Below are 15,176 nucleotides of genomic sequence, written 5' to 3'. Positions count from 1 at the left end.
TGAGATCATCCAATATTTGTCTTTCTCTGACTTATTTCACATAATGCCTTCAAGGTCCATCCATGTTGTCACAAATGGCAAGATTTCCTTTTTTATGGCTTAATAATGTTCCATTGTGTATATATACCATGTTTTCTTTTCTTTTTTTTATTTTTTTAAGATTTTATTTATTTATTTGACAGATCACAAGTAGGCAGAGAGGCAGACACAGGGTGGGGGGCAGGAAGCAGGCTCCCCGCCGAGCAGAGAGCCCGATGCGGGGCTCGATCCCAGGATCCCGGGATCACGACCCAAGCCAAGGCAGAGGCCCCAACCCACTGAGCCACCCAGGTGCCCCTATACTATGTTTTCTTTATCCATTCATCCATCAGTGGACATTTACATTGCATCTGTGTCTTGACTACGATAAATAATGCTGTAGTGAACACGGCGGTGCATATATCTTTCCAAGTTAGTGTTTTTATTTACTTTGGATAAATACCCAAGAGTGGAATTACTGGATCATACGGTAGTTCTATTTTTTAATTATTTTGAGGAAGCTCCAGACTATTCTCCATAGTGACTGCACCAATTTACATTCCCACCAACAGTGCACAAGGGTTCCTTTTTCTCTGTTTCCTTGCCAATCCTTGTTATTATCTTTTTGAAAATAGTTATCCTAACAGGTAAGAGGTGATATCTCATTGTGGTTTTGATTTGCACAGCCCTGATGACTCGTGATGTTGAGTACCTTTTCATATACCCACTGGCCTCTTTCATGTACTTAAATGTCTTCTTCGGAAAAATGTCTACTCATTTTTACATTGTATTGTTTCTTACTATTGAGTTATGTAGATTCTGTATGTTTTGGATATTAACCCCTTATCAAATATATGATTTGCAAATATTTTCTTTCATTTGGTAAGTTGCCTTTTCATGTTTTTGATTGTTTCGTCTGTTCTACAGAAGTTTTTAGTTTGATATAATCCCACTTATTCATATTTGCTTTTGTTGCCTTTGTTTTTTGGTCACCAATACTAATGTTAAGGAGTTTACCACCTATGTTTTCTTCTAGGAGTTTTATGGTTTTAGATCTTATGTTCAAGTCTTTAATTCATTTTGAGATAATTTTTGTGTATGATGTAAAGTGTTCCAGTTTCATTCTTTTGCATATGTCCATCCAGTTTTCCCAGCACCATTTCCTGAAGAAACTGGTCTTCTCTCATAGCATATTCCCAGGTACTTTTTGTAAATTAATTGACCAGGCATGCATGGGTTTATTTCAGGGTTCTGTATTCTGTTCCACTGATACATGTGTTTGTTTTATGCCAATGTAATACTGTTTTAATTACTATAGGTTTATAATATAATTTCAGATCAGAATGTGTGATGCCTCAGCTTTGTTTTTCTTTCTCAGTATTGCCTTGGCTAAGCAGGATCTTTTGCGATTCCATACAAATTTTAGGATCATTTGTTCTATTTCTGTAAAAAAAAGTCATTGGAACTTTAATAGCCATCACACTGAATCTGCAGATTGCTTTGGCTAGAATGGACTTGTTAACAATATTAATTCTTTCTCTCCATGAACATAGAATATCTTTTCATTTATTTGTGTTTTTAATTTCTTTTATCAGTGTTTTCTAGTTTTCAATATATGGGTCTTTTGCTTCCTTTGTTAAATTTATTCCTGGTATTTTATTCTTTTTGATAAAATTGTAATTGGATTATTTTCTTGATTTCTCTGATAGATTATTTTTAGTGTATAGAAACATTACTGATATTTGTATGTTGAGTTTGTATCCTGCAACTTTACTGAATTTGTTGATAAGTTCTAACAGGTTTTTGGTGTAGTCCTTAGTGTTTTCTATGTATAATATGATGTCATCTGCAAATGGTGGTATTTTTACTTGTTCTTTTGCTTGACTAATTTCCCTGGCTAGGGCTTCCAATATTATGTTGAATTAGAGTGGTAAGAGTGGGCATCCTTGTCTTGTTCTTGGTCTTATACGAAAAGCTTTTCAGCTTTTCAGTGTTGGGTATGATGGTTGTGAGCTTGTCATATATGGCCTTTATTATGTTAAGGTACATTCCCTCTTTACCTACTTTGTTGAAAGTTCTTTTCAAAATGGCTGTTGAATTTTGTCAAATGATTTTTCAGCATCTACTGAGATAATCATATGATTCTTATCCTTCATCACATTGACTGACTTATGGATGTGAACCATTCTTGTATCCCTGTAATATCCTACTGATTCATAGTGTATGACCCTTTTAATGTATTGTTGAATTCCCTTTGCTAATATTTTGTTGAGGATTTTGCAGCTATGTTTATCAGGAATATTGACCTGTAATTTTCTTATGGTGGTCTTGTTTGGTTTTGTTATCAGGATAATAGTGATCTTGTAAAATGAGTTTGGAAATATTCCATTTTATTGCATTGTTGGAAAGACAATTGAGAAGGATGTTAGCGTATAATTTTTCAGAGTAGTCTTTTATCCTTTGTATTTCTGTGGTATCAGTTGTAATGTCTCCTCTTTCATTTCTGATTTTATTTATTTGCTTCTTGGTGAACCCAGCAAAAGTTTTGTTAATTTTGTTTATCTTCTTTAAAAAATAGCTCTTTGAAAAATGCCATTGATATTTTGATCTGGATGGCATTGAAAAGTATAGATTGCTCTGGGCAGCATAGACATGTTAACAATGTTTATTCTTCTAATCCATGAGCATGGAATGCTTTTCCATCTTTTTGTGTCTTCTTCAATTTCTTTCATAAGTGTTCTGTAATTTCTAGACTATAGGTGTTTTACCTCTTTGATTAGGTTTACTCCTAGGTATCTTATGGTATTTGGTGCTATTGTAAATGGAGTCGATTCCCTGATTTCTCTTTCTACACTTACATTGTTAGTGTGTAGAAAAGCAACTGATTTCTGTGCACTGATTTTGTATCCTGCCACATTACTGAATTGCTGTATTAGTTCTGGTAATTTGGTGGTGGAGTCTTTTGGGTTTTTCACGGAAAGTATCATGTCATTTGGGAAGAGAGAGAGTTTGACGACTTCTTTGCCAATTTGAATACCTTTTATTTCTTTTGTTCTCTGATTGCTGGTGCTAGGACTTCTGGTACTATGTTGAACAATAGTGGGGAGAGTGGACATCCTTGTTGTGTTCCTGATCTTCTTTTCCCCATTGAGAATCATATTTGCTGTGAGTACTGGGTGTTATATGCAAATAATGAATCATGGAACACTACATCAAAAACCAGTGAAGTACTGTATGGTGACTAACAACATAATAATGATAAAAAATTAAAATAATACATAAATAAATACAGCCAAATAAAATAAATCTAAAAATAACTATTTCATTGATCTTTTCTAATGTTTTCTTAGTCTCTACTTCATTTATTTCTATCCTGATCTTCATTATTTACTTCTAATTTTAGGCTTCATTTGTTCCTTTTCTAGTTCTTGGAGTTATAAAGTTAGGTTGTTTATTTGGAATCTTTCTTGTTTCTTGATATAGGCATTTATTGCTATGAACTTTTCTTTTACAATTCTTCTTGTTACATCCCATAGGTTTTGGTATGTTGTGTTTCTATATTTATTCGTCTCAAGGTGTTTTTTTAAATTTCTCTATGATTTCTTCTTTGACCCATTGGTTGTTTGGTAGCATGTTGTTTAAGCACCACATATTAGTGAATTTTCTAGTTTTCTTCTTATAATTGATTTCTAGTTTCATACCCTTGTGGTTGGAGAAGATGCTTGATATAAAATCAGTTTTCTTATATTTATTAAGACTTATTTTCTGGCCTAATATATCATCCTTGGAGAATAGAGTGTTCCATATGCTCTTGAGAAGAATGTGTATTCTGTTGCATTTGGTTGGGATGGCCTGTAAATGTCTGTTAAGTCCACCTGATCTAACATATTATTTAAGGGCAATGTTTCCTTATTGGTTTCTGTCTGAGTGATCTAATAATTGATGAAAGTGGGATATTAAAGCCCCGTACTATTATTGTATTGCTCTCTATATCTCCCTTAGATCTGTTAATAATTGCTTTCTGTATTTAGGTGCTCCTATGTTGGGGACATAAGTGTTTATGTCATGTATTCTTGTTAGATTGGCCCCTTTATCATTATGTGATCACCTTTGGCTCTTATTAGTCTTTATCTTAAAGTCTTTGATAAAATTGCAGCTACCTTATCTTTCTTTTGGTTTCCCTTTGTATGGAGTATTTCTTTCCATCCCTTCACACACTGTGTGTGTCTTTACATGTGAAGTGAATCTCTTTTAGGCAGCCAATAGATAGGTCTTCCTTTTTTTTTTTTTTTTTTTAAGATTTTATTTATTTATTTGACAGAGAGATAGTGAGAGAGAGCATGAGAGAGGAGAAGGTCAGAGGGAGAAGCAGACTCCCTGTGGAGCAGGGAGCCTGATGCGGGACTCGATCCCAGAACTCTGGGATCATGACCTGAGCTGAAGGCAGTTGCCTAACCAACTGAGCCACCCAGGCGCCCAGGTCTTCCTTTTTTATGATTTAGTCACTCTATGTCTTTTGACTGGAGAGTTTAGCTGGTTCACATTTGAAGTAATTATTAATAGGTATTTACTTACTGACATTCTGTTCATTGTTTTTTAGTTATTTTGTAATTCCTCTGTTCTTTCTTCTTTTCTTGCTCTCTTCCTTTTGATTGATTCCTTGATTTGTAGTAGTATGCTTCGATTCTTTTCTATCTTTTGTGTGTCTTTAATAAGTTCTGTGCTTTGTGGATACTGTGAAGCTTATATAAGACAACATATTTATAACAATCTATTTTAAGTTGATAACAATTTAAGTTTGAACACATTCTGAAACTCTATTTTTTTTAAAGGTTTTATTTATTTATTTGACAGACAGAGATCACAAGCAGGCAGAGAGACCCGCAGAGAGAGAGAGAAGGAAGCAGGCTCCCCACAGAGCAGAGAGCCCGATGCGGGGTTCGATTCCAGGACCCTGGGATCATGACCTGAGCCAAAGGCAGAGGCTTTAACCCACTGAGCCACCCAGGTGCCCCTGAAACTCTATTTTTACTCCCACCATGTGTGATGGGTTTGATGTCACCATTTACATCTTTTTACTTGTGTATTCCTTAGGAAATTATTGTAGTTATAGTTATTTTTACTACTTTTTTATTTTGACCTTTATGGTAGCTTTATGAGAAGTTGACTCACCATCTTTATGCCATTAATTATTCTGAATTTTACTATATATTTACCTTTACCAGTGAGACTTATACTTTCATGTGTTTTCCTGTTACTAATTAGTACCCTTTTGTTTCAATTTGAAGAAGTCACTTTAACATTTCTTATGTATAAGGCTGTTCTAGTGGTGATGAACTCTTACCTTATGCTTGTCTGGAAAGCTCTTTATCTCTCCTCCAGTTCTGAATGATAACTTTGCCAGGTATTCTTAGTTGTCAGGGCTTTTTGTTTTTGTTTTTGTTTGTTTCTTTTAGCCCAATAAATTGGGGCATTCCCGTCTGGACTGCAAACTTTCTGCTGAAAAAAATCTGCTCACTGTTTTATGGGGGCTACCTTGTATGTCATGAAGTATTTTTCGTTTGCTGCTTTTTAGATTCTTTCCTTGTCTTTTACTTTTGACACTTACAATGTGTCTTGGTGCGGATCTCTTTGCGTTCATCTTTTTTGGAACTTTATGGGCTTTCTGAATCTGGGTATCCGTTTTCTTCCCCAGGGAAGGGAAGTTTCCAGTCATTATTTCTTCAAATAAGTTTTCTAACCCCTTCTCTTTTCTCCTTCTGGGACCCCTATAATGTGAGTGTTGGTCTGTATAATGTCTCTGAGTCTCTAAAGCTAGCTATCTCCACACTTTCTCACTCTCTCTTTCTCTACTCTGATTGGGTGAATTCTACTGCCCTGTCTTTGAGTCTATTAATTATATTTTTCAGTTCATTTATTGTATTCTTTAGCTCTGTGATTTCTATTCCACACTCTTGTATTTTCTTTGTTGAAAATCTCACTTTGTTCATCCCTTTTTCTGTTGATGCTGGTGAGCATCTTTATGACCTTTGTTTTGAACCTTTATCAGGTAAGCCACTTATCTCCAGTTCAGTAAGGTCTTCGCTGAGGTTTTATCTTGTTTTTTCCTTTAGAATATATTTCTTTGTTTCTTCATTTTACTTGACTCTCTGTGTTGGTTTCTGTGCATTAAACAGCCACCTCTCCCAGTCTTGGAGTAGCTTCATGTAGCAGATAAAATGTATCTTTCAACCCTGCCCTAGCTCTTCATTGTCTTTTAATCTTTTGCGATTGTACAAAGCAGGCTACTTTATTTTTAATGGCTCTCAGTAGCTGAGAATGCACCAAGATCTATCAGTTTCCCGAAGCTGAGGGTCTCAATCAGCACCTAGGTTCAGGCTAACTGGAAGCCAGGCCTTCAGGCAGCAGTATGCAAATATACATCTTTTGCGGGAGTACTGGAAGAAGGATATTTTTGACTGCTCCCTCTCTGAGCTAAGTCCTGGGGTGATAGCCAGGTAAGACTCTTTCTTTCTTTGCAACTGTTTTTTGTTGAACTCATGAATACAAGCCCATTGGCCACCATCCCCAAGCAATCAAGAGGTGTTCCCTGGGCAGCAGCCACAAAAACCAGGGAATTAGATGCAAAACTCAGGGCACCAAGCATGTGTACTAACTCAGCTCTGCTGGATACTGGTGCTCTAGAGCGAGCAGAGAAGACCACCCATTGCAGTCTCTGGACAGGATTACAGTGGGCCCTTGGATGTGTTTTTAATTAGAAGCCTGCCCATTAGGCTACAGCTGTTTAGATAAGCTTAGTAGGCCTCTTTCACAAAAAGACTAGCTCCTGGGTCTGTTTCCTCTCTGCTGTGCCCTGGGGACGGTGGCCAGTTAAGAACTCTTTCTCTATTTGTTATAGCCTTATAGGACTCGTGTGTGAGCAATCTAAAGGTGTCCCCTTGGGTGGCAGCTGCAAAAATCGCACACAGAAAAAGGTTACAAGCTCCCTTCTGGGAGATACTGGCATCTGGAGCTAGACAGAGGGAGAATGCTGAGATAGTGCCCACTGGTTTCTGTTTTTGAAGAGTAATTCAGTAGGCCCCTAGATGTGTGTTAAATTAGATGCCTGGCCCTCAGGCCTATACTTTAAGATAAGCTAATAAGCCTCTTTCACAGAAAGTCAAGGTGATTTTCAGTCAGTGGCTTCTGCACTAGGCCCTGAGGCTAGTAAGTCTTGGACGGGAACCTTTTAGCTCTTTCTCAGCTTGCTATGGCCTTGTGGGTTTTGTGGACACAAGCCCCATCTGCTGTCAGAGCTAGGTATTTTAGGAGCTGTTCTCTCAATTGCAGGTTTTAAGAGTTAGGGTGCTAGATATGGGGTTCAAATACTTCAGTCCTCAGAGAGAAGATGATGTTTATGTATTCCCTCCCAATTGCGGGTCACTGCAGGGAGGTGGGATTCATGGGAAAGTTGTGTCTCAGCCTTTCCTACCCACTTTGATGTGGGCTTCTTTTTCGTCCACCCAATGTGTGGGAGTCACTCAGCTTGTTTTGGGCTCCCCCCAGCCCCAGAGGAAACTGTTCCCTATGTAGCTGTAGTTTTGATGTGTCTGTGGGAGGAGGTGGTTTCAAGATCCTCCTACATTACCATCTTGAGTGGGAACCTATATACTTTTATATAGAAAGATACTGAAAATGTATTGTTAAGATACTTATTCAAGTTACAAAACCACATTAGCCATAGGATTCTGTTTTGTGAGGGGATTTCTGTTACTTGTTAATGCATAAAGTCTGGAAGCCTAGTCACCAAACAGTGGCTGTTTTGGTGGTCAGGTGTGTGGAGTGTGAGAAAAGTGAGATGATTCTATATTATCAGTGATTTTAAAATTTCCTTTACACTTCTGTATTGTTTGAATTTACAATAAGCAAATACTGAACCCACACACATTTTTTTCCACACATTACTTTTCTAATAGAAAATGAAACAATGTATTTCCTTTTTTAATTTTAAAGGGAGAAATTCGTAAGACTCTGTGATAACCCTGTTTGCTATTTTGTCATTGGGAAATTCTCTTCCACCCATTATCCTTGTCCACTGCACCTAACTTCTCCTTGTCTTTTTTTTTTTTTTTTTAAGATTTTGTTTATTTATTTAACAGAGATCACAAGTAGGCAGAGGTAGGCGGGTGGGCGGGGCGGCGGAGGGGGGGTGGGAACCAGGCTCCCTGCTGAGCAGAGAGCCTGATGCGGGGCTTCATCCCAGGACCCCAAGCGACCTTAGCCGAAGGCGGAGGCTTAACCCACTGAGCCACCCAGGCGCCCCTCTCTTTGTCTTTAAAGACTTACCTTAAATTTTACCTCATAAAGTTCTCCTTCAGGCTAAATTAGATGTCTCTACTACATTCTTATTCTGCTTAATTATCAGAATTCTTAACCTTAAACAATAATTATGATCTTGAGGACAAGCATAGTCTTGACAGAGTTCGTATTTACCATAAGCACAGGCCTGGTACATGGTAGGGGTTCAGTGGACATTTATTGAATGAATGATGAAATAAGTGAACGAATGTATGGTTGAGTGATTAAAAGTAGGCCCTGACTTGAGTCTGATTTGTTGTGAACAACCTACATAAAAAAACAGCCACCCATATCAAGGAATCAACTACTGTCCACATTTAAGTTATTCTGTATTAGAAATGCTTAAGACCCTTTATATTACAGTTGAGTGGATGGGAACCACTTAGCTATGTTTCGGCAATCTTCAAGCTTGTCAGGAGAGATTCTCTGGGACCCCGTCCTCAGCAGTTCTGATCCCTCGTGCTCTGACATAATACAAGTGGTGATAGGGAGGCTCCACTTCCACCACCACGCGTCAGGAAGTGCTCCTTGTAGTCCTTTTGGAACTTAGAATGAATTTGAAGCAAAATATATGAAGGACAGTTAGGTTTGTATTCCTTTATAATCACAGTGGTATAGGGACTATCATAACCCTAAATGTCATTCTCAACACTTTTGTTTGGCAAGTGTATTCTTAATTTTTTTAATTGGCACGTAAATTCATGAAGTTTAACTTTTATGTATCTGTGTACATGTGTTTAAGTGTATGTATAAATTAGGGACTACCTGTAACATCAGTAGGAAAACTTAGTATATTTTGGATTTAGAGGAAGAGATTTCTTTATTTTTATAACTTTATTTTTTCATTTAGGGTAAACTTCTTACCTTTAAAATTTTAGTTTGGCATATTTTAATATAGATATATCTCTCCTTTTTAATGAATTTGGAGGCTGGTTGCAAGACAAATTGTTGGTATAATAATGCAGAAATTAAGGATGCCTGCGTGGCTCAGCTGTTTAGGCATCTGCCTTTGGCTCAGGTGATGATTCCAGGTCCTGGGATCAAGTGCCATGTCGGGCTCCTTGCTCAGCAGGGAGCCTGCTTCTCCCTCTGCCTGCCTCTCCCGTTGCTTGTGCTTGCGTGCTCTCTCTCTCTCTGACAAATAAATAAAATCTTTTTAAAAAATGAAGGAATTACCCAAATACCTGAGTTGTATGTGATATGTGATATGATCACAAATAAAAAGCATTTAGCACCTTGTTAAAAAAATTCTCTTAGAAGATGAGCCAACTATCTTTTTTCCCATAGGTCTATTAAGAACTTCACCTCTAGAGGGCTCTTAGTACCATATTTTAGTTAATTTAAATTTAATAATAACACAATAAAATTATAGGTATTGGATAATATCTTCCCAATTTATGTATCTTACAAAATTTTTAGAAAAGCCTAATTTAAATATCACACATTTATGGGAAGTTTTTTTAAAAAGACAATAATCACCTTCAGAAATATTATAGTGATCTAAGGGGCATGCATGATATATGGGCCTTTGAACTTTTCAAAGTTCAAGTTAAAAATAGCCTTTGTCTTTAAGATACTCTAAAAAGATACAAGATTTGGGGCGCCCGGGTGGCTCAGTGGGTTAAGCCTCTGCCTTCAGCTCGGGTCATGATCTCAGGGTCCTGGGATCGAGCCCCACATAGGGCTCTCTGCTCAGCGGGGAGCCTGCTTCCCCCCCCCGCCGCCCTCTCTGCCTGCCTCTCTGCCTACTTGTGATCTCTGTCTGTCGGATAAATAAATAAAATCTTTAAAAATAAATAAATAAATAAATAAAATAAAAAGATACAAGATTTAACATAAATATGAGTAGATATATATAAAACATTACTAAGTACCTTCTATAAGAAACTCAACATGATCTTTATTTTCAATGAACTAAAATGAATGAGTGAACTAAATGAATGAACTAAAAATCTTGTGGAGAACAGTAAATGAACTAACAATCTTGTGGAGAACAGTAACAGTTACCATACATTCTGATATGTGCAACGAGAGAGATTATGGATGGGAGTTAAGAGATCACATTTAATCCAAAAGAAAAACAGTGAAAAGAAGTCTTCTCTGATGAAGTAATATTTGAACTAAATCTTTTGATAGGCATGGAGAAGTTTAGATGAGAAGGAAAGGAAATTTTTCTGGTTATGGGAAAAAGTGTAAAGATGTGAAATATCATTAGAGATTCAGGTACTCCTTGGCATCATTATGGATAAATTAAAAATCCATGAGAATGACCCATGTAAAAATATAGCATTAACATTCAAAGACCTTCAGCTTTCCACAGATCTGCTTCAGTGACCCATTTCCATGGTCATACCCTGGAACTTGTGCTTATTTCTTTACTCAACAAATTTTTTTAAAAGATCCTATTTATTTATTTGACAGAGAGAGATCACAAGTAGGCAGAGAGGCAGGCAGAGAGAGAGGGGGAAGCAGGCCCCCTGCGAAGCAGAGAACCCGATGTGGGGCTCAATCCCAGGACCTTGAGATCATGACCTGAGCCGAAGGTAGAGGCTTAACCCACTGACCCACCCAGGCGCCCCTCAACAAATATTTTTTGAATGTCTACCTCTGTATGCGGATACTGTTTTTCCCTCAAAGGACAGTGATGAAAGGACAGATGAGATTCTTGCTCTCATGATTTATATACAAGTCATAGGAAACCAACAATAAATAAGAAAAACTGGAAAACAGGTAGTAATAATGTCATGTACAGAATTAAACAGGATTATGGGAGTGACTGATGGTAACTGGATTGGGTGGTTGGGGAGGGCTTGTATGATGAATTATTATTTAAGCTGAGAATGACTAGGAGGAATCAGCTATGTAATAGGATAAAAATATTCTAGTCCGAGAGTACAATTACTATAAAGATCATGAGACAGAAATGAGTGCCAGGTAAGATGGCCAGTAGCCTGACATATGGTGGAAGAAGGAAAGTGGTATATGATGACATCAGAGAGGAAAGCAGAAGCCAGAAGAAGCAGGGCTTTGCTCGCCAGAGTAAGAAGTTAATGTTTTATTGTAAATGCAGTGGGAAGCCATTAGGGGTTTGTAAGAGGGAGGGTGGCATGATGTGATTTATAGCTTTGCAAGGTTATTCTGGCTACTATGTAGAGAATGGATTGTGCGGGGCTAGAATAGAAGCCCCCAGGATCTGGTTAAATAGCAGTGGGGAGGCATTAGAAGCAGTGGTGCTTGGTCAAAGGTGGTAGTAAGAGAAATGGAAAGGTGGTTATTTTGGGGACATGTTTTGCAGGTAAAATGAACAGTCTTGTGGAGTTTTTATTTTGGGAAACTAAGCAGATGGTGGTACAGTTTACTGAGATGCACAGAAACAGGCTGACCTGGTTGAGAGTGATGTTGAAACAAAACTTTTATTTTGGGCATGGTACTTTGGGGACACACAAATGGAAATATCAGGTAAGTTATGTGAGCCTGGAACTCTGAGCAATCAGGCCCAGCACCCTGTCCCCGTGCACATTATGCCCTGCACTTCTAGACTGGAGTGGTACTGAGGGTGGGCGTCCCGAAGAGCATCGCTAGCATTAATCTGGAAACCACTGGCCTGCTGGTGGTATTAAAGCCACAGGAATAAATGAGACTTCAGCAGACTCAGGATACTCATTCTTAGCTTTTAGACAAAATAAAGCAAATGACACGGTTTTCAAAATTCATTTTAATTCCTTATGAAGAGCAAATTCCAACAATTTGTTCTGAAGCTCTAAATGCAAATCACCTTTTGATGAAAAAAAAATGGACTTCAGATCAATGAACTTCCTTTATATAGATGTTCTTTTGATGGACAATAGGATTCTAGACCAATTTGTATTGAGTGCTGATGTTTTGCAGCTGTGCAATATCAGGATCACCAACTGCACTGGTAATTGTTGATGTCAACATATACTTTCTCATCAACTACTTGCATGAGTTTTGTGGCTTTTGGTTGGCTTAGCTATGTTTTTTTACATTGAAATCTTTTATCCGTCTGGAATTTATTTTAGTGTAAAGTAGGAAGAATCTAAGTTTATTTCAAATCTTAACCAACTGTCTCAAAACACTTATCACATGAACGTAGGTTTTTCTTACTGATCTAAAATGCCAAATGCTAAACTCCCAAGTGGACCATGAGATCTATTTCTGGAAACTCTGTTCTGGTTCCACTGATCTTATTCATGATCCAGGTTGTTTTATATCAAATTCAAATTCTATATATATTAAAAATTTTCCATTTTACAACATCTGCACATTAACTTACAATGAAAAATACTTTGCTAGTGTACTGTGAAGTTCTTCCCAAATTATAAGCCAATTCCTGTATCTACTGAGCCCAGGTCTCACTGAAAAGTTATAGTTCAGCTCCCTTCTGTTTCATATTCTGTCAATGTTTCCAGGCAGTTTTTAGCACGTATTGTTTTTATAGATTTATTATACATGTTTACATTTAGCGCAATTCAAGGAAAAATTCCAGTTAGTAATTTTTGAGACTTGACAGAACAGTGTTGAAGTTTTATTTGGAGAAGGAAAAAAAATCTATGGAAAATAGCCAGTTTTGTAAAAACGGTTATGATGAAACAGGACAAACATGATCATATGAAGAAAAAAGCTTTTTTTTTTTTCAGTTTCATAGCCAACTGACACAAGGAACTTCATAATGTATGAAAAACCAGGAAGGATTATATGGTCAGCAGATGCAGTTTGGAGCTGAAGGCTTTTGCAGGAGTGTGTCCTCCTGGTGCAGCTGCCAGGACATCAAGACACTCAGGAGCAGTTAGCAAGATTAAGGAGCTTGCACCACCATGTAAACTGACACATTGCTTCCGGCATCAAGTGGTCTAGCTTCAGAAAAAAGTCGGTTGACCTAAACAGTAACATAAAATAGTAAAAATTCTGACTTAGGTGAAGTCAGTGTATTCAATACAAGATTATCCTATCATGTGATAAATTCGAGGCTGATAAATCCCTGATTTTGCATGCCGTGGTACTGTGGCTATCAAGGGGAGAGTTCCTTGGAAAAACCTAAATTTTTAGATTTCCTGCAAGGCAAGAAACCAGTTTGGTCTAAACTCTAAAGAATTCTCAACTTTTTGAAGATGTGAATTTTGGCCCGATACCTTTGGTATTTTTAATGATCATAATCCTTCCTGCAAGAAAGAAATGCAATTGGCTTTTTAATGATAATGTCAAAGGCCACCTGGATGTCCATGGGCACCTCAAATTCAGCACATCCACAATTGAATTCATTACTCTTCCCCAAACCTGTCCTTCCTCCTTGTCTTTCCTGATAACTATCACCGTGCACTTTATCACCTAAGCAGACATCTGAAAATCAGCCTTCACCTGTCCCTTATCTTCTGTATCAAGTTACCATCCAAGTTATGTTGATTCTACCTCCATGTCATTTCCCATATATGCTCCTTCTAATGAACCTCATCGCTTCTACCTTGAGTTAGACCCTGATCCTCTTTGGACTTCTTACTCTCCACTAAGGAATCCATTCGTCAGCTGGCCACCAGAATACTCTTTGCAAATGCAAACTTCTTTCCCATTCTTCCACTTTCCCATTAAGTCCTTTCTAGGCTCCCTTTTACCCATAGGAGAAATTCTAGTCTTTAAAGTGTCATCTAAACTCTACACTCTGGCCCCTCTCTCCAGCTTCAGATTTTTACACCTTCTTAGTATGTCTCACCCCAACCATACCTGAATACTTCAGGTGCTTGAAACTCTGTTTTGCTTCATGCCTTTCTGCCCTCACTCACACTGGAATTCTGTCCCACCATTTTTTTTTTCAGGAAGCCTAATTATCTTTCAAGATTTAGTTCAAACTTTATCACTTTTGGGTAGCATTTCCTATTTTCACTCACTCATGCAATATTTTTCCCCACAGAATTAACTGTTCTTTATATTCCTATTATGGACCCCCTGACTTTTTACTAGAGTAGCCACAAAACTGTAGTGTAACTATTCCTTTACCTGCTTTCCTTAATAGACTGGGAGCACCTTGAGTCAGGGACCTTGTCATTTTTTTGTTGTTTATTTCTAGTATCTGGCAATACCTGTACAATTTAGGCACTCTGTGAAAATTCTTTGAATGAATGAGTCCGTAAATGAGAAGTTTCAGAAATGCCATGGAATGGGTTGGCAGAGAAGGCAGTAGTGTAAAAGTGCTCAAGAAGATGACACAGGGCAATACAGTGACAAGAATGATGGAAAAGATAATTTATTATTTTATAAAGATTTTATTTATTTGACAGAGATAACAAGTAGGCAGAGAGGTAGGCAGAAGAGACGGGAAAGCAGGCTCCCTGCTGAGCAGAGAGCCTGATGTGGGGCTCGATCCCAGGACCCTGAGATCATGACCTGAGCCAAAGGCAGAGGCTTAATCCACTGAGCCACCCAGGCACTGATTATTATGATAAATTATTAAGTGAGACTGGGCACTGTATGGTGGTTGAAGATGAGAGAGATGATGGGATTAACTAGCTTCTGACTAAAATTCTGGTACAAGACTTTTCTATTGCTCTACAAGTACAGATAGTATATGGGGTCAAATGAAGTTTGCTGGATATTATCCAGTTTGCAAATATAAGCACACACAAACCAAAGTTTTACAGTGTACATAGCCTTACTATATTTGAATTATTTACTTCTATTATTTTATTTGACTCTTAAAATAGTAATTTCCCTAAGCTTCAGTTTCATTTTTTTGTAAAATGAAGATATAGCCATCTCTTAGGATTGTTTACAAGATGTGTTATTGTATCTGGCACACAGTTCAGTACCAA

At 37.6% G+C, this 15,176-nt stretch overlaps 1 protein-coding gene across 2 annotated transcripts in view; it reads left to right on the top strand.

The window, feature by feature from the left end:
* Positions 1–15,176, top strand: part of LOC111159950 (cancer susceptibility 1) — a 53,572-nt gene that overhangs the window by 25,331 nt on the left and 13,065 nt on the right. The gene's annotated exons all lie outside the window — the stretch shown is intronic.

This window comes from Enhydra lutris, unplaced genomic scaffold (genome assembly GCF_002288905.1).
Source record: "Enhydra lutris kenyoni isolate GAN:26980312 unplaced genomic scaffold, ASM228890v2 scaffoldscaffold72, whole genome shotgun sequence".
Taxonomy (NCBI): Eukaryota; Metazoa; Chordata; class Mammalia; order Carnivora; family Mustelidae; genus Enhydra; species Enhydra lutris.
This window is presented reverse-complemented; position numbering and strand designations above follow the sequence as displayed.